Genomic DNA, 20,408 nt, shown 5'->3' with positions numbered 1-20,408 from the left:
CAATACTGAACTGCCTAATTGTTGCCTTGAAATTGGATATGTTTTGAATGATTAATTATTATCTTATAGTTTTATGCGATTAGGAAAATAGTTTTAAAGTTGAAATAGGAATATTTTAAAATGAAACAAAATTTTAAGTACTTATGTTCCATGAATGCCTGCCAAGCTGATGTAACACATTTAGCTCGTATTTCAAGATGTATGTGGGTAATGGGTGTTATAGCTATAGTGAGAATAAGGGAGTTTCTGGAAGAGAGTATTTATACTATTCAAGGAGTATCAATATTGTAGGTCCGATCTTGATACTACAGGGTGGTATCATACCGGACACTAAACAGATTCTAGAATGAATTTTTGGTACCGATACTCAAGGGAGTATCGTCACCAAGGGTAGAGTGTCGATACTCCCAATAGGGGTATCGATACTGAGGTATTTTTCAAATCATCGAATTCAAATTTAATATCGATACCTGAAGAACATCAATACCCTAGCTCGGGAGCATCGATACTCAGACTGAGAGTATCAATATTACACATTTTCCCTAATTAAAATCAACTGTAGAGTATTGATATCCAAGGTGGAGTATCGATACTCAAAGGTTAGTATCGATACCGAGAGCCCTAGTATTGGTACCATCGGACATTTTAGGGAAAGAATTTCAAGAAATTTAGAAGAGGTATTGAGGTACCCAAGAACTCCATAATTACTCACGAGGGGTAGGTTAGTTGAGTGTTGTGTCTGATGTAGAGATTCTGGACTTTACCCTAGGTATATTAGAGGAGTGTGTGAGCCCCGAGATGCAGAACACTCAGCCCCACCATGATGTCTACCCTATAGCAGAGTGAAGTATAAGAGTATACTCACTATTTTTATTGCCCTCAATAGCATGAGCTTTTAATGAACACTTTTAGTATAGTTTAATTGTTAGTGTGGCACTGTGATAGTGTGCTCAACGTTCAGAATTTATTTCCGTGCGCAAGTATTTATGAGGAGCATTTGAGGAGTTTATCGCACATCAAACATCCCAGACCGATAGAACAGTGGGGTATATCTCGAGCCAATTTCTTAGAGGTCATGTATCATTTATAAACCTTCGTGTATTCAATTCATAACTTTGTTTTGTAATACTCAATTGTAATATTTTGATATACTTATTTTGGGAGCTCCCAATTGTAAATTATTTATATATATATATATGGTCGTTTACACCACTTTGAATGGTTTTAAATTTATGATTTACTAAGTATTAAAGAAATTTTTTGTGTTATTCACTCCTGTGGTCCCGTGTGGCTTTCTAATAGATTGACTTTGTGTAGTATCGGATTAGGTTGTTACAATCGGGTTATCCCATAAAGTATTTTTTAGGATATTTTATATTCTTAAGTTTAAATCGTTACCTCATTTAACACAAACTATTACTGTTGTTAAAAACAACAAAGTTAAATTATACATTTAGTCACTTAACTATTTTTACGATTCTATTTTGGTCACCCAACTACGTTTTTTCAAAATAATCTCTAAACTTAAATTTTCAAAAACTTAAGTTAAGTGAGTTTATTGATGATTTTGAAAAAAAATATTGGGGTGACCACAACAAAACTATATGAATAGATGAATGACTAAATATGTAATTTACCCTTATATTTTTTAACAGAGTTAATGATTGGGTAAATGAGATAACGATTTAAATTTCATGGGACAAAACATCCCGAAAAATATTTTAAGAGACAATTCGATAAAAAGTGTATAGTTTAGGGGACAACGGGCCTTATAACTATTGCATATTTTTTCTCTCATCTATTATCGAATTTCTTTCTTATATATTTAGAAATGTTAACATATATGATGCATTCGTGTAATCATCATTTTTTCTACATACCCCATTTACAAACGGGCCTCAAGCCCAACCCAAACCAACCCAACCCAAACCAACCCAACCCAAATACCCAAACCAGGACCCCACCCAGGGTCCAAACTAAACTCGACTCGGGTCTAACCCTAACCTTAGGGTAGCTACCCCAATCCCCCCAATCAACACCACCGTTTTCTGCCCCAGTGACAGAGGAATTCCCCACGCACTTCACTACCACCTAAGCTCCACACTCAACGCAACTCCTGCAGAGACAACAAGCAAGAGACAAAAAATTATCATTTCAATTTTCCTTGTAAATGGGTATAAAACCCGAGCATTAAACACTGTAAAATCTCTCTGGTTTTTTCGTTTTTCCAAGCAATAAACTGAAATATTCAAGGTAATTATTTTTCTTTTTTTTAAAAAAATTTCGAGTAGTATTTCTTGTTCTTCTATGCTTTTAGTTTCAAATCTCAAAAAAAATCTTTTTAGTTTTCGAATAAACCACAACGTTTTTAGTTTCATTAAAAAAAACAGTAATAACTTGAGTAGAAACCCACTTTAGGTTTCAAATAGCAGCAAAAAAGTAGTTCTTTTTCAGTTAGAATAACAACCATCCAAGTCCTTTTTATGAAATAAAATAGAAAAGAATAAAAAGAAAATAGTAGACCCGAGTTTACCTGAGTCGGGGAGGCTTCGTCGAATGTCACCGGAGTCCGAGGAAACCAAAAGGTTTAGGGTAGTTTTGAGTAGTTTATGAGTGTTTTTGGTAGTTTTAGCTCTAAATAGAGCATAGGCTAGTAGATCTAGGATTTTCGATCATTTTGGGTTGTTTTGGGTGTCTCAATCGTCACGTGAGGCGGCCAGAACGGCATCCGGACAGCGGCCGGAGAAGGATTTGAGGTGGCCGGCGGGAAAGAGGTGAGAGGGGAGAGCATTTTTTCCAGTTTGATGGTTAAAATGATATAAAAAAGAACAAAAATTGGTATATATAGAAATAGTTTAGGATAAAATCACGCTTAGGTCCCCTAGGTTTAGCATGTTTTTACATTTTGGTCATCTGTAGAGACCAAATATGTTATTTTCCCTTTTCCTTAGGCTTATTCACTGTTTAGTCCCTCTAATTTAGCGTATTTTTGCATTCTGGTCACCTGTAGGGTTTAAACTGTTATTTTCCCTTTTCTTTGTTGCTTTGTAATTTTTGGGTTATTCACTGTGTCGACACACATTTTCAAATAGTTTAGGATAAAATCACGCTTAGGTCTCCTAGGTTTAGCGTGTTTTTACATTTTGGTCATCTGTAGATACCAAATATGTTATTTTCCTTTTTCCTTACGTGCTTTGTAATTTTTGACTTATTCACTGTTTAGTCCCTCTAACTTTAGTGTGTTTTTGTATTCTTATCACCTGTAGGGTTTAAAACTGTTATTTTCCCTTTTCTTTGCTGCTTTGTAATTTTTGGGTTATTCACTGTGTCGACACACATTTTCGTCCGACTTTTATATATTAATTTATAATATATAGTCAATGTGTTATTAATTATGGTATATAATGTATATGTATTATTTTATATAATATATACATACTATGTTATATACTATAATTATATAGCATATATTTTATTATGTATACATATTAATTTATTTTTTCATTCATTTATAGAATAAGGCCAAAACCCAAATACAAGTGTTACACATTCAAATCCAGCAGCCCAAGTACAAGTAGAGCCCCACAGACCTGGATCCGGAGCCTGACCCGAGACCGAGTCCACTGAAGTTTGACCCGAAACAATTAGGTGCCGTTCCAGCCGCAACTCCTTCCTTCGAAGACTCCTCGCCCGTTCCGGCCGTTTCCAACAAACCGAAATTCTCGGTACCCACTCAAGCAGAAGAACAACCAAGTCAGTAATTTCAGTCCTAATGGGAGTCTAAAACTGGATTGAAATCTAGCGCTACAAATATTCATGGAAATACACAAGATAGGGGGAAAAATACGAGAATTATACATAGTATTCGGGAAAAAACACAGAGAAATCAAAGGGAAAATAACGAAAACGTCGTTCGTAAGCTTACTCATCCAAGCTGCTCATAGAAAAAGAAAGAAGAAATGGAAGTAGTTCGATCAAAGAGGAATTACAGTTCCAGCTAAAGCACTTGAATCTTATCTGGATCTCAGGAGATTAGAAGTGAGAGAGAGGGTTGATGCCTTTTTAGAACAGCTGGCAAGGCTATCAAGGGGCGATACCAAGTTTTGTATTAGCAAGCATTATAGAGGTTTTTCAAAGCTTAACCAGGAACCAAGCTGTCAAGCAAAAACCAAATTCATGGGTAAGGCACACGAGTTTTGTGTATGTAAAGGTTGAGAAATCCATGTTTAGAAAATGTGGGATATTGGTTTGAGGAAGGTTCAATCTTTTGTAGTGTTTTCACTTTGGCTATGTTTAAGTTTTGGTTTTTTTTGGTTTTATTTTGAACCTTCTAATTTATTTAAATTTACGTCTTGATTCTATGTTTTTTTTTAATTCATTTTCGTTTAGTAGTGCGTGATCTAAGCCATTTGTGTTGATATGGAATATACTTGATTCATGCATGTCTTTGTTCCTTATTCTTTTATTAGTTTTTATTTTTAGCCATGATATATTTTTTACTTTACTTTTATTTTGAGTTTCCATGTACTTGTCCCCTTTAAACTTGGTAATCTTAATTTCTAGATTAGCTCGTGATTCCATGGTACTTAGTTTAGCCTTAATTTTGGAGGTTACTTGACTGTGATTCAAAACTATCAGCCTTCCTTTATTAGGTAATCATTTTGAATAATTAGGGAATTTCTTAAAATAGTTTTTGCTTATGCTTGAGGTTTTTTATTATTCGATTAAAATATCAAAAGTTATTTAGCATGAATATTTAGAGCCTCAATTTTAAGATAAGCTTTATTAAGTCATCTAAATCCATAATTTGACACTTTAGTTAGACGAAACCTTAATTAACCTATTAGCATAATTAGGTCAATATCGATTGTTTGATTGCATAATTTGGTTTCAAAGAAATGAAGACAATGTTGATTTATTTAATAGTTGTTTGTTATTTCTTATCTAACATTTTCGACTTTTTTTTCCAACCAATCAAAGGTAAGTAATTTGAATAGGATTTTTAAATTTCAATTTAAGTTTTTAATTTTCGCAATTAAAGACAATCGATAAATTAATTGGTACCGAAAGGGCGGTTCAAGGGTGCTAATCATTCCTTGCCGTAACCGACTCCCGCCCCGACACGTTTCTGGTACAACGTAGATCAGGTAAGATGGTGTTCGACCCACCTTAATTCGTTTTAAAGTGGTCGGTGGTGACTTCAATTCATTTAATCTAATTCGAAGCCCAATTTCGGGCCCAACTGAAAGACGGTCGCGACACACTGTTTGGTCCTCTAAGTTTAGCGTGTTTTTACACTTTGGTCATGTGTAGTGACTTTTTAATTTTTTTAATTTGTGTGGACTAATTTTGTAGTTTTTCTATTTTAGTTTAATAGGTTATTTTAGGCTTAAATAAAATAGATAATTATCTTTTAGTCCCTATAATTTTCTCATGTTTTTGCATTTTAGTCCCTAAACTATTTTTTATTTTGTTTAGATTTAGCCCTTGAATTTTAATTTGCTTTAATTTAGCCCTCATCATATGTCTAATTAATATTTTTTTAGCTTAGTTTGATATTAAAGCAATTTGATCCTGATATTTATGTTTATTTTGTTTTATTTTTTATGTTATGTTTTTTGTTTTTTATTTATTTGATTAAGTTTATTAGTTGATTTAATATTTCATAGTTTTTAGGCCTTTTGGATTTCGTTCTTAGATTAGGTTAATAAATCAAATCAGACATAGAATCAGGATGACACCCTAGTTATTAATTAGGGAGCAATTCGAGTCGAGTTTACGCTCAAGATGTTCGATTACTCGAATCGATTGATCAACTTTTTAAAACTTGTTAATCATCGATATTTTCTATAAAAACACTTTTAATTCAATTCCTTTTTAATAGGTTAATTTATAATTCTTAGGATTTTGGTTATTAATTAGTCCATAAACTTTAGGTATTATTGATTTAGGTCCTTAAACTTCTAGTCTCTAAGAACTCGGTTTTTAGGTCTTTGACCCTTTAGTCCCTAAGCTTCAATTAGACCTTAATATTGACATAATCAAATAGGTTAAATAGAGCCTCCACTTTTAGCTAGATTACAATATAGTCCTATTAATTTAGGGAATAATTCGGGTCGACCCTCGCCTAAATGCTCAAGGACCACCTCGGTTATTTGATTCAATAATTGATTAAAAATCAAATAGGGCTAATATTAGAGCCTATATTTCTAGGTTTATGCCTTTAGGTTCTTTAATTCTCATAATTCAACACTTTAGGATAGAGAGAGCCTTAATTACCCTTAGTTAATTAGGATGAATAAAAATTTGTTTAATTGCATTTTATTTTTAAACTTAAGGCAATGTTCACTTATTAGGGAATAATGGTATCTCCCACAAGCTCCCGAAATAGGTCGACATCCTTTTAAAAACGCATCATGATTTCTAAAATATCGAGTAATATTCGATTATTGGGCACAATTTGATCTCTCGCATTCATGCTAGGGGGCGAAGGCTATCGACCTTAATAAATGATACCCTTTTCAACTTTGCATTCGTAATGATTTTTAAATTAAATAAAGTTTGAATTCAAAATTTTGGATTCTAAATATAGGGTAATCAACTAGGTACCAATTTTTTGGGCGCTTGTGGGGGTGCTAATCCTTCCCCACGCGTAACTAACTCCCAAACTCGATTTCTGGAATTTCACAGACCTTAAAACTTGGTATTTTGATAAAAAAAATAAACGTTTTATTAAAATCAGTCAGTTTTTATGGTGTCCCATCTCACCTAAAATAATTTGTGACGACTCCTCACACTTCAAAATTCTTTTCAAAGAAAAACCCCCTACGGTACCGGTCTTTCCCCACCAGGGCGAAAAACGGTGTCAACAATCCGAAAATCTTGGGATAGCTAAATTCTGATTTATTATTCTTCATGCTTCATTTAACATCTTGTATTCTACATTTTTATGTAAGACATCGATTCAAAAAATATGGGTAAATTATACAAGAGACCACTAAACTATAACCCCTTTTCATTTCGACCACCATTTTTGAATTATTGTCAATCAGACAACCCAACTATTTAAATGCATCCACTAGCTGTTAACATTTAACGGAAGTGATGACATGGTAGTTAATAAAATTGTTATAATTACACATTTGATCCTCGATATTTATACTTCTTTCAATTAATCCTAATTTAATCTTCTAATCATATGACGACACATGTCATAATTTTTTATTAATCGACTCATATCTAAAAATTAAAATCATTAAATTATAATTATGAAAAAGAATAATAAATTTGGTCTTAAAATGTAAAAAAAATCTTAAATTTATTTTTAATTTTGTATTAATTTGTGATTATTGTGCCCTAATCATATAGTTTGCTTAGATTTAAGTCCCTAAATAAGTAGATTTCTTTCTTTCTTTTTCTTTTTCTTTCAGTAGCCACAATAGGTTTTATACAAAATGTAAGCCTATCACAATTGAGGGCTTGGCTCAATGGAAATGCTTGTTTTTCCTCCTCCACCAAGTAGGATGGGTTCAAACCCCAACCCTTTCAAATTAGCGAAATTTGTTTTTCCTTTAACCCGACCATCTGGTTGGACGAAAAAATGTTATATTAAATAAAAGAAAATTATATAAAAAAGCTCTCTAATCGTATGATGACATGTGTCGTCATATGATTAGAGAATTAAATTTATTGAATTAAATTAAATTAGGACTAAATTGAAAGAATGTAAAAATATGGAGGATCAAATATGTAGTTATACAAGTTATATTAACTGTCACGTCATCACTACCGTTAAATGTTAACGGCTAGTGGTATGATTGAATGCATTTAAATAATTTGGCGGTATGATTGACAAGAATTCAGTCGTATGATTGACAAGAATTCAAAAATGGTGGTCGAAATAAAAAAAAGGCTATAGTTGGATGATTTAATGTATAATTTACCCAAAAATAAATTGCAAAACTGCTTTTGTCCCCTAAAGTTCTTGGTAGATGCTATACTTTTACCACACTCATCACCATATCAAGAATGCTGGAATTCTTTCTTTCTGGTATATCTTTTTATTAAAGCGTATACCTAACTGACAATTAGTGAATGATTCTATGTTTCTTATAAAAAAAAATTAAATAAACTTCATGTACACTCGCCTCCTCCATCATATATGATTATTTTTTTTTAGATATTATCCACTTTCTACAACTAAATTGAACCCCTTGAATTTTTCTAGAGCATAGTTTTTGAAGTAAAATGGGCAACTTCATTTAATACTTTTTTAATCAATTACTGGTATCTGATTTATTTATTGATTAATCTAAACCATATTTTATAGCTGTATATTATGGATGCAAACGCTTTCAACCCAGTTTGCTCCCTTTATTTAGACAAAATGATGCAGGAACTATTACAGTGAAACGGTCTAGAAATTGAGAATAGCTTCAACCAACAGTTTCATGGAAGTGTTCATCAACTCAGGACTCAACCTAAGCATGTGTACAAAATTCCATCTCATTCAAAGCCCCATCCCCATCCATATCTCCTTCTCTCAACATACACATGGCCTCTTCATCGCTCATGTCTTGCAACCCAAGCAATGCTGACTTCTTCTTCAAGCTCTCGAACGTGATCACCCCTTTGTCCTCATCCGCAAGCAATCGAAACCCGTTGCAAAGCTCCTTCATGAAGCCTTCCGCACCCAACTTCTCGATCATGAATGGAAAAAAATCTTTGAAAACGACACCGTTTCGGGACGCCATTCAACGCGTGCAAAACAAACCCTAATGGTGTTAATGGATAAGATTGGAACAAAAGGAGGGTATTTATAGGTGATGGAAAGAGAATAAGTGAAAAAGGAGAGGAAATGTTCGAGGAAAGAGTGTTAATGAGAACAAATTGAAGGTGGGTATAAAAAAACGAAGCAGCTTGAGAAGGTTGTCTTGGATCGGCTTATTATTTGCCGTGGCTTTTCGTGTAGGGAAATTAGTCGTCCTTCCTCGAAGTTGCATGTGAACGTCATAATTGGTCAGAGCAAGTAGTATTTCCATTTTTAGATCGTTTCTTTCCTTTGGATGCCAATTTCTCTTCAAGTACTATTACGTAACTATTTGTACGTTAAAAAGAATAAATAGGATGAAAGAAAATCATTAGTTATTTGGATTATTATCATGGTGAAAGTGAAAATTATATCAAAATTGATACCTTTTCTGTATATCGTAACTTTTAGAGGAACTCCTCCCCGATTAAAATTCTTACAAACTTATAAAATTTTATACTCTAGAACCAGCCATAACCTACTGATACGGCAACTTATAAATCCATCTGAATTGTAAAAGTTAAATCTATTAACCTACCTATAGTCATCATGAATTTAATCCTAACATCAATACTAAGGGTTTACATATAAAACCCTAATATAAAGGTGAAGTAATCAACATGATTATTTTTTTAACGAGGCCCATTTATGTTAAAATAATAATAAATGTTACACCATTTTAATCGTATTCCTTTTTTCTTCTACTATCTTGATTGAGTCTCGACTTAATCGAGTTATGAGGAGATTTTAACGATGCCATTTACGTTTAAAAAAAAACTATAACTGGTTTGATGTTCTTAATTTACAGGTGGCAGTATTTGAGATTTGTCGGTAAACCAAAATCTCCAAATCGACAAGATTGAAATAATGGAGTGTGGGTGGTGTCGTTATTAGCCGTAGGCCGTCTTTCTCCGGCCACGCCAAGACCCACAGCGGCAACATTAGCAGGACACACGGCACCATTGTTGTCAGCTTTGTGATTTGCCGCCCCACTCGAAGGTTCAAACCCATCCCATCACAACGTTTTTTACTTAGGGTAAACTACATCATTTCTCACTAAACTATATTTTCTCTCCTAGTTTACCCACTGTAATTTTAATTTTTCTAATTTACTCACTGAACTTTCGAATTGCTCATGTTTCGATCATTCTGAATTATTTTATTAATATTTCTATATGACATAACATTTATATTATTATTTAATATAAAATAATTGAAAATATAAAATAAAAACAGAAGTTCACTAATCCGACCTCCATTTACTCATTGAACTTTCGAATTGTCGCTGTTGACCATCGTAGATGGTGGTCGTTTAGTCTCAAATTTCATGGGTCGCTTCGCCTCAAAACCTTAAGTCCGAATCCGACCTCCATTTTGTTGGAACATGCTCCGAAGTTCACGAATTGGAGATTGAAAGTGAGGAAGTTAAAATGTTTCAGTAGAAATTCACGAGTTTTGAGACATTTTTCAGTGAAACAACTATCATATTCGGACTCATGGGGTCGAGATGAACAAACCAATGAAATTGGGACCGAAGTCCACCATCTACAACGGACAAAGATGGCCGAAGATGGAGTCCGACCATATTTTTAATTATTTATATTAAATAATAATAAAAAATGTCATATCATACAAAAATAATAACAAAATAATTAAAAATGATCAAAACAAGAGCAATTCGAAAGTTCAATGAATAAATTAAAAAATTAAAAAATTAAAAGTATAGTGGGTAAAATAGGAGAGAGTATATTTCGGTGAGTAATGACTTAGGTTATTGGGGGCTTATATTGTCGGCCATCAAATTGGCTAAACTGAATACTTGGGTTCTATTGGGCTTCAAAATACAATTTCAAAAAACCCAAAGCACTTTTATTATTACCATTACTTTGTTCTTTTTGCCAATTATCCCAGAAAACCAAGGCAAGCCGGATTTATGATCAAAGAATCTCGACCGGCAACAAGGATTTAAGAAAGAAAACGGCATTGCCAAGTTTATATCATTCGGCTCTACCAATTGATCCTCATCCATGGCGTTCTTAAAATTCTCAGCTTCGTTCTTCCTTCTCTTCCTATTGTTTTCTCTATTCTCGGTTATCTCCAGGGGCGATAACGATGACGATGACTCTGCTTCCATGGCCAAACTTGCCTCGGCTCTTCAACCTCTGCCACAAAACTGGTCCACCAATTCTTCGTCTTCCTACTGTCAATGGCTCGGTGTCAAATGCGACAGTTCCATGCACGTTCTACAGATTAACCTCAACGCCAAGAATCTCTATGGTTCTTTGCCATCTGAATTCCCTCCTCTCCCTTCCCTCCATGTCCATCATATTTCAATGAACAAGTTAACTGGTTCTCTCCCATCTTTGACCAAACTCCCTCTCTTGAAGAAACTCTATCTGAACAAGAACAAGTTCAAAACAATCCCACCAGGATTCTTCCAAGGACTTACTGGGAATCTGCAGGTTTTGAACCTTGGTGACAATCCATTTCTTGGTACCTGGATGATCCCCCTTGAATTTTCCAAGTTCCGGAATCTCACAGCATTCTCTGCTTATAGTTCAAATTTGGAAGGTTCCATTCCAGACATTTTCGGTTCTCTAGGCGCTTTAACAAATCTGCGCCTTCATTTAAATAACCTGACAGGATCTTTGCCACCCTCTTTTTCGAAATCCAAGATTAAATATTTGAACCTTCGTATGCAGAAGGTTGGACTAACAGGAACCATTGATGTGTTATCAAACATGACTTGTTTGTCCAGGGTTAGGCTTCAATACAATCGACTTACCGGCAGCATCCCGGATTTATCGAATTGCGAAACCTTGGAAACATTAGATCTGCAGTACAATAATTTCATAGGAGTCTTCCCCTGGCCTCTAATTTCACATCCTAGTTTAAAAGTCATTTCTGTTAACAAAAACAGGTTGCAGGGTCGTTGTCCTTCTATAACCGTCACGAAGTACGTCAGTCTTTTCGCTAATAATTAGTGCACCGAGACTGCAGACCCCTGCGATTTTCGGTTACGACTGGAGCCTGGATGTATCCTTATAAGTTATCCTTAGCTTGGGAAGGAATGATGCATGTAGGAATTGCTCATTCGTGACATGCGACCGGGAGAAAAATATTACCACGGTCGATTTCCGGGACCAGGAACTTCTAGGAACAATTTCTCCAGCATTTGGTGATCTAACTAAGTTGGAGTATGTGTGTCTAAATGACAATAACTTGACTGGATTTATCCCTGAGAGCTTGACCAGGTTACCTAATCTCAAACTCCTTGATGTTTCCAACAACAATCTCTCTGGATTATTCCTAGTTTTGCACCCCTCGGTGAAGCTAATAACAATGGAAATGATTTGCTAATTCCGAACACAGCTGCCGATGCACCGAACGGAATAACGAAAACAACACGTCGAATTCTCCTCCAAAGGTATGTATGACACCGAATCTACTTCGATTTGTTTGATCATATTCAATTTCATGTTTCTTGTTGGATTTTGTACATATCATCTTATGTCATGGTTCAATTTACAGGTAAAAGAAGAGCCATGATAGCAGGAATAGTTATAGCAACAATTATTGGTGTCATCTTCTATATTTTTGTTGGAGGGAGGATTACAAGGATATGAAATGAAGATCATTCAAAGAAAGATGAATCATGTCCATAATTTCCCCCTCACAATGTGCTTGGGAAATCACAAAGTGGAGTCAAATTCCAGGAGCTTCAACCGTTAGATTATGGGAAACTAGTCACTGCAACAAACAATTTCTATCCAACAAATGTGCTTGGAAAGGGAGGTTTTGGACTAGTATACAAGGTAATGGCCATCAACAAGATTAAGGTCATTAAACAACCCAATAGGTTGAAAATCTAGATGTTTCAACATTGTAGGGAAAGCTCCAAGATGGGCAGGAAATAGCAGTGAAAAGACTTTCAAGAGCATCAGGACAGGGACTCGAAGGATTCATGAACGAGGCAACGGTGATCTCGAAACTCCAACATCGAAACCTTGTAAGGCTTCTTGGATGCTGCATTCATGGGGAAGAGAAGATGTTAGTCTATGAATACATGCCAAACAAGAGCTTGGATGTTTTTCTCTTTGGTTAGATACCCTTTTTTCATTATTACTGTCCAAAAGATCGGTAGTGAACCTAAATCCAACCTACCTAACACATTCATGCTGGTGATATTCAATCAGATTCAAAGAAACAGAAACTCCTTGATTGGAGAAAACGTTTTTCAACATCATAGTAGGAATCAGTCGAGGACTTCTCTGTCTTCATAGAGACTCGAGAGAATTGTTCATCGAGATCTGAAGGCAAGTAATGTTTTGCTAGATGAAGAACTAAATCCAAAATTTCAGATTTTGGTATAACAAAGATATTCATGTGGGACTGCTGTGTGTGCAAACTTTGTGAAAGGTAGGCCAGACATGACTATGGTGGCTTCAATGCTTAGCAGTGAGATAGAAAACCTCCTTTCTTTGATGAAAAACCTGACAAACACCACTCACAACTACAAACAAGCCAAATAATATTAACCATTGACAATATTTTCTAAGATAGTGGTGTAAGATTTATGTTGGAAAATACAAGGAAATTAGGAGACATAAAGAATTGCATATTTATTAAATTTCTTAATTAAAATTTACTCTGGATACTTTATTTTAGTAAATTTTGATCGTATACTATTTTTAATTTGAAAATGTTGGACTATGTCTTAACTTTAGATGAGACCTCTATTCTTCTCTAGGTTACCCACTAGGAGCAAACATTTTCTTCCCCCCCCAGAAGTAGAAATTGTTCAAAAAAAATTGACTTAATATACTTTTTTTTAGCGCCTAAACAATACCTTAAAATGATTTGGTGCTTAAGAAATTTTTTTTTAACAATAGGTGTCTAACGTTTTCTCCGTTACATTTTTAGATATCTACCATTATATTTTTTAATAATAAAAATATTATTTTTTTAAGAAAAAGAAAAAAAAATTAAAAAAAAAATCAAACCTCGCTGTTCCTCTCCCTCCCATCCCCTCAACTCCATCGGCAAAGAGTCAACATCAGTCAGATTTTGTTTGGAGCAAGATGAGGAATTCAACGGTGGTTGTCGTGTAACGTACGATTGTCTGTAACCGACAAAATCATCGTAAAATATCAACGAAAAATCTAGAAATCTGGTGATCCTTTGCGGTATTTTTAATTATAATATTAAGTTTTTTTAAATAAAATAATTTTTGAAATTTAAATGTATGACACGTGTCAGGTAACAGTCAAATTTAACGGTCGTTACAGTCCCGACACCTAAAAGTGTAATTTTGGAAAGTTAGACACTTGTTGTTAGTAAAAAAAATATTTAGTCACTAAATTGTTTTAACGTATAGTTTAAGTACAAAAAAGTGTATTAAGCCAACAAAATTATTATTAAATGTAGACCTACTTTTTTCTATAAATTTGCCCCTTAATTTTTTTTTTATTAATCTATGATAAGTACAACCGTAAAAGTTATTATATGTTTAATGGTAACTCTCAATCATTTGAGATTTAACACTCATTTCCTTGGCGTTCTTGGTGTTTGAACCCAAGAGCCAATGAAATAAGAGCAATTCATTTATTACTGAGTTCGTTTGGTTCGTGCGTCCCTTAAAAAAATTTAAATATAGTTTATTGAAAAAGATATTTTTATTATTAATTATGGGAAATTATGCATTTAGTACTCAGACTATCAGTTTTGATCCATTTTAGTACCTAAACTTTCATTTTTTTCAAAACCATACTTAAAGTTTAGTTTTTGTTTCATTTTAGTACATTGTCGTTAAAAATTTTAGTTTTTTCATTTTAGTACTCCCATTCAAAATTTAACGTTATTTTTTTTTAAATAAAAATTTAGGTACTAAATGGTCCAAAACTGATAGTTTAGGTAAACGCGTTAAGTTTTAACGACGGTATTAAAATGAAATGAAACACTAAACATTAAATATGCTTTTGAAAAATTGAAAGTTAGATACTAAACGGACTAAAACTAATAGTTTAGGTACTAATGTATAGTTTACCTTAATATGTTAAAGATTAAGGATGAAATTACTAAAAACAATAAAACTATATATTATTTAAAAATTAGTTTACTTTTTTATTATCCAGATCCTCAATTGACTTGAAATTGAATTGAATAAGAAAAATAAAATTTTGAAATTAAAATAATATGACATTTAATTTGTAAAAAAAAATTAAAATTTTAAAAAATATAAACTCTGTTACATATTTAATTTTTGAATAAAGTACACAAATGATATATGGATATTGTTTGTTGAGTTTCTCAATTATTAAAGTTACAAAATGATCGTTTGATTATTCATATGTTTTAAATTGGTACTTTCCTGTTAAAAATTGATGAACGTTTGAGTTAGACGTTAATCTATTGACTAAGTCATAATAATATTTATCCTAAACTATTCTAACTATATTTTATTATCGACTCTCGTTCACATTATGTCATTGAACTAATATTTTCCTAATTTAAATTGAAATGTACATAGATTCAATAGATAATATTTTTCATTTCTTAAACAGCAAAATAGTCCCTTTCCACCTAAGAATACCTCGGAAGCATCGTTGTTATAGAGAGAGGCACTTTCTATTTAATCCAAAATCTGGAGCTATTTTTTATTTCTTGAGTGTTTCAAAGCACGATTGTTAGTAGACATTATTAAATAATTTATTATATTCTAATTAGTAGGTTAATGTTCAATTCAGATTATTGTTAGTTTTTATAGAAAATGACGATTTAGAACATAAATAGTCATGATCATTTGTAACTTTAATAGTTAGGATACTCAACAAAATAAATCTTATATTCAAATAACCATTTCGTACTTTTAATAGTCGAGACTAAAAAAACATTATGCGAAGTTCGGCAACAATCTTAAACGATTAGTCATATGGACAGCAAGAACATTGCTTAAAGCTTGTTTTTTAGCCCAGAAAAACAAAAGAAAAACAAAGCTTGCCTGATTTATGATCATTGAAATTGACAATAAAACATAATCTCTGCCGACTGCAAGATTCAATCATTCCACACTAGACATCACTTGAATTATTTGAAGTTCCCATCATTGATATTATAAGATAAAGATCCTTGAAAACAAAAATTGACAGTATATCAATACAAACTCAATTTTGGAAGTCATCCTCAGCATGAGTTTCAAAATTCTCAGGTTCTTCCTTCTATTTCTAGTGTTTTCTCTCCTTTCGGTTAACTGCAGCGGTGATGACGACTCTGGTTCCATGGACAAGCTTGCCGCGGCTCTTCGTCCTCTGCCGCGTACTTGGTCGACCAATTCGTCTTCCTACTGCAAATGGCACGGTGTCAAATGCGCCAGTTCCATGCACGTTATAGAGATTGATCTTAACGACATGGCTCTCAGTGATTCTTTGCCATCCGAATTCCCTCCTTTCCCTTACCTTCAAGTCCTTCGTCTTTCAAGGAACAAGTTAACTGGTCCTCTTCCTCGTTTAAACAAACTCCCTCTCTGAAGAAACTCTACCTAATGAAGAACAGTTCAAAACAATCCCCCGGGATTTTTTCAAGGACTTTCGAACAATTTGCAGGTTTTGATGCTTGGCCAGAATCCATTTCTGGTACCTGGATGATCCCCCTTGAATTCACCAAGTTCCGAAATCTCTCAGTGTTCTCAGCTTATAACACAAATTTGGAAGGATCCATTCCCGATATTTTCGATTCTTTAGCTTAACAACTCTCAGCCTTGAAGAAAATAACTTGACTGGTTCTCTGCCACCATCTCTTGGAGATCCCAGATTCAAGAATTGCATCTATTTGATCAGAAGTAGGGCTAACAGGAACCATTGATATGTTATCAAACATGAATTCTTTGTCTACGGTTGGGTTAGGAAACAATAAGTTTACAGGCACCATCCCGGATTTATCTAATTGCAGAAGCTTGCAAATTTTGCTTTAGGATACAATCAGTTTACAGGCACCATCCCGGATTTAACTAATTGCAAACGCTTGCGAGTATTAGAACTCCGGTACAATAACTTCACCGGAGTGTGCCCGATCTCTCGGTTCACATTCGAGTTTGAAATTAATTTTAATTGATCATAACATGTTGCAGGGTCCTTCCCTTCTTTTATGCTCGTACGTGTTTCCATGGTTCTTTATAATAACTACTGCACGGATACTGGAGACCCCTGTGATTTTCAGGTTACAATGTTGCTTGAGATTGCAAGTGCTTGGATGTATCCTTATAAGTTGTCCTTAGGTTGGAAAGGCAATGATGCATGTTGGAATTGGTCATTGTGAAATGCAACCAAGAGAATACATTACCGAAATCGATCTTCGGAACCAGCGACTGCAAGGAACGATTTCTCCGCTTTTGGTAATCTATAAAAATACTTATACCAGGTTCAATTTATAGGTAAAAGAAGAGGCCTAATAGCAGGAATAGTTACAGCAACAATTATTGGTGTCATCTTCTGTTTATTCGTTGATGGAGGATTACAAGGAGAGGAAATGAAGATCATTTAAAGAAAGTGAATCATGTCCAGAACTTTTCTCTCACAACGTGCTTGGGAAATCCCAAAGTGGAGTCAATTCCAGGAGCCTCAACAACTGGATTTTGGGAAGCTAGTCACTGCAACAAACAATTTCCATCCAACAAATGTGCTTGGAAAGGAGGTTTTGGACTAGTATACAAGGTAATGTCCATCAATAAGATTAATATCATTAAACAGCCCCATAGATTGAAAATCTAAATGTTTCACATTGTAGGGAAAGCTCCACGATGGGCAGGAATAGCAGTGAAAAGGCTTTCCAGTGCGTCAGGAGAGGGGCTGGAAGAATTCATGAACGAGGCGACGGTGATTTCAAACTCCAACATCGAAATCTCATAAGGCTTCTTGGGTGCTGCATTGATGGGGAAGAAAGGATGTTGGCCTTCGAATACATGCCAAATAAGAGCTTGGACGTTTCTCTCTTTGATTCAGAGAAACGAAAAGTTCTTGATTGGAAAAAACGTTTCAACATCATACAAGGAACCAGTCGGGGACTTCTCTATCTTCATAGGGACTCAAGATTGCAGATTGTTCATAGAGATCTAAAAGCAAGTAATATTTTGTTAGATGAAGAACTAATCCAAAAATTTCTGATTTTGGTATAGCAAAGATATTTTGCAGCAAGGAGAGTCAAGCAAATACTAACAGGGTTTCGGAACATAGTAAGCTATCCTTAATGTTGTTATATATATATATATATATCTAATCATCTTGGCTTAAATGGTTTTCATTTTGCTCATGAGTAATGATTAAGTGCAGTGGCTATGGCCCCCGAGTATGCAATGAAAGGGCAATTTTCAGAAAATCAGATGTTTTTAGCTTTGGCGTATTGACATTGGAGATTGTTAGTGGAAGAAGAAACTCAAATTTCCAGGAAGATAAGCATTCACAGAGCCTTTTGGGATACGTAAGTGTAACTATTCTAAACATTTTCATTATTAGCAATAAAACCTTAAGATTCCAAGGCCTTAACCTTGTGCTTTTTCAGGCATGGAAATTGTGGAGCGAAGGCCGGGTTTCGGAATTGATAGATACGTCGATCTCATCGGATCCAAGTTGTCACAAGGAAATTTTCAGATGCATTCATGTGGGCCTGCTGTGTGTGCAGAACTTCGCGAAAGATAGGCCACCTATGTCATGGTTTGCTTTGATGCTTAGCAGGGAGATAGAAAACCTTCCCATGCCAAAACCACCACCTTTCTTGATGAGAAAACTACCATGGAATCAATCACAATTACAAGCAAGGCAAACCAGTGAAAATATTTTATAAGATCTTGTTGTAAACATGTGCTTTACGTGTGTTTAAACAAGAAATTCGATTGTTTTAAGTTCGACCGGTGCGGTTTCATGCCCATGTTTATGGCAATCAAGTCGATGTTGTCTCCATTGAGATAAGCTTTCAAGAAAGCAACAAGAACTCCTCCAACAAACCTTCTCATCGGCTCCCTAGCCTTCCTTATTGCACAAACAATACGACAAACGTCCTCGTAATCCTTTAGTCTCATCGTCCAACATATCGAGAGACCATAGTCCTTGGCAATGAAATGACAAGCGGTTTCCTACATTCTTTGAAGAAATCTTCATGGTTAACTCCCTTGGGAGCACAAGTGGGAACAAGGGATTTTTCTCACTTCACCAAGACCCGAACCGATAACCATCACTGCCATATCGAGATCAAATGAATGCGGAACATAGGTGAGTACCGGAGGCGGCGTTTGTTTCCCTTTATCCATTCCATCGACAGGGTCTACGCCTATTAAGGCCGAAAACTTTAACGTGGTCATTGCTTTCTGCAGAGCGAGTGCGAAAGCGACTTTGCCTCCTCTACTGTGACCAGAAAGTGCAAGCTTGCTTAAGCACGGCCGAACATCCGTGGAAGCAACCCTTGGAGTACTCCTTTGGACAACCAATTGGTTATTGCAGCCGTGGACTTAATCTCATCGGTTGCATCTGGTCCAGCCACGGTGTACAGCTGTTGGAATATCAATTAAGAAGCAATCCATTAAGAAGAATCACGAGTTGTAAATTAATCGGATGGGAAGTAGCAAGGCGACAAAGCGGAAATCAGATGAATTATCTGGAGTCGGGACCACAACGGCTCACATATCATTTATAAGTCACATCATAATCGAGCTAGTTTGAAAATCGCCATAATAAGACAGCACAAGGGTTTGCCTTACTAGCTAAGTAAACTGAACAAGGAGCCAGCACAGTTTGAAGCTTTTCACACTAATTTCAAAGAAAATTTGCAGAAAAATACATGATTATCAGGAAACTAAAGCATAATTCAAAAAATAAATATGAACCAAACAACTGTTTTTAATAACGTTGGTGCTAATTCTGGTATTATGCCAAACTAAAACTAAAACAAGCATGATGATCCTCCAAGGTATGTGAATTAGAAGTAAATTTTGAAGCAAGATAAAGGACTATTACTATATACCTGAGGAGCAATAGCAATGAAGCCATGGGAAGCAACATGCTGGAGGAGCTGAGAGTAGAAAGAATTGTAAAGAAGGTAACCATGGAGGAGATGAGTAGTGGAATTCTCCAGGTTCAGAAGGTGTGGCAATTAGGAGAGGCTTTGGGGTGGGACAGGCACTGAACAAGTGGGTGCTGAGTCCACCTTTTGAAGCACGGTGCTGTAGCTTCCAAACCCAAAAACTTTGGTGTACGAATCTGTGGCAGCAGCGGACATGTCTTCCAATCTGTTGTTGCTTCTTCTACTTCTGATTTTTCAGTTCCAATAGTTTGTTTATTGGTGGGAAACAACGAGATAATGTAGGCGAATTGTATGACACCCTTCTGGCAAATGGCAATTGCCCCTTTTTGTAGCACGTATTTTCACCCGGTTTTGACTCAACCCGATTCGGCTGAATCAATTTTTATTTTAAAATATAAGATTCAGGTTGGGTTTTTTTGGATAGGATCGTTTTCGGGTTTATGATCAATAAGTTCATATGATATAATATTATAACGTTTTATATTTAGTGGTAATTTTAATAATATTTTTTAATTTTTTAAATTTTTTTTTT

At 34.8% G+C, this 20,408-nt stretch overlaps 1 long non-coding RNA gene and 3 pseudogenes across 1 annotated transcript; 1 reads left to right on the top strand and 3 right to left on the bottom strand.

The window, feature by feature from the left end:
* Positions 1–3,482: 3,482 nt before the first annotated feature.
* Positions 3,483–4,158, bottom strand: LOC120151913. Its single transcript, XR_005518650.1, has 2 exons — positions 3,926–4,158; positions 3,483–3,732 (listed from the first exon to the last, which is right to left on the bottom strand). It is a non-coding gene; the product is annotated as an uncharacterized LOC120151913 (long non-coding RNA).
* A 4,173-nt stretch (positions 4,159–8,331) lies between these two features.
* LOC120151914 lies at positions 8,332–8,767 on the bottom strand (annotated as a pseudogene).
* Positions 8,768–10,836: 2,069 nt separating this feature from the next.
* On the top strand, positions 10,837–18,727 carry LOC120151899 (annotated as a pseudogene).
* Positions 18,611–20,276, bottom strand: LOC120151926 (annotated as a pseudogene).
* Positions 20,277–20,408: the final 132 nt, after the last annotated feature.

Source organism: Hibiscus syriacus, unplaced genomic scaffold (assembly GCF_006381635.1).
Source record: "Hibiscus syriacus cultivar Baekdansim isolate YM2019G1 unplaced genomic scaffold, ASM638163v2 tig00111070_pilon, whole genome shotgun sequence".
NCBI lineage: Eukaryota > Viridiplantae > Streptophyta > Magnoliopsida > Malvales > Malvaceae > Hibiscus > Hibiscus syriacus.
Note: the sequence above shows the minus strand (reverse complement) of the source record. Positions and strands in the feature narration are given on the sequence as shown.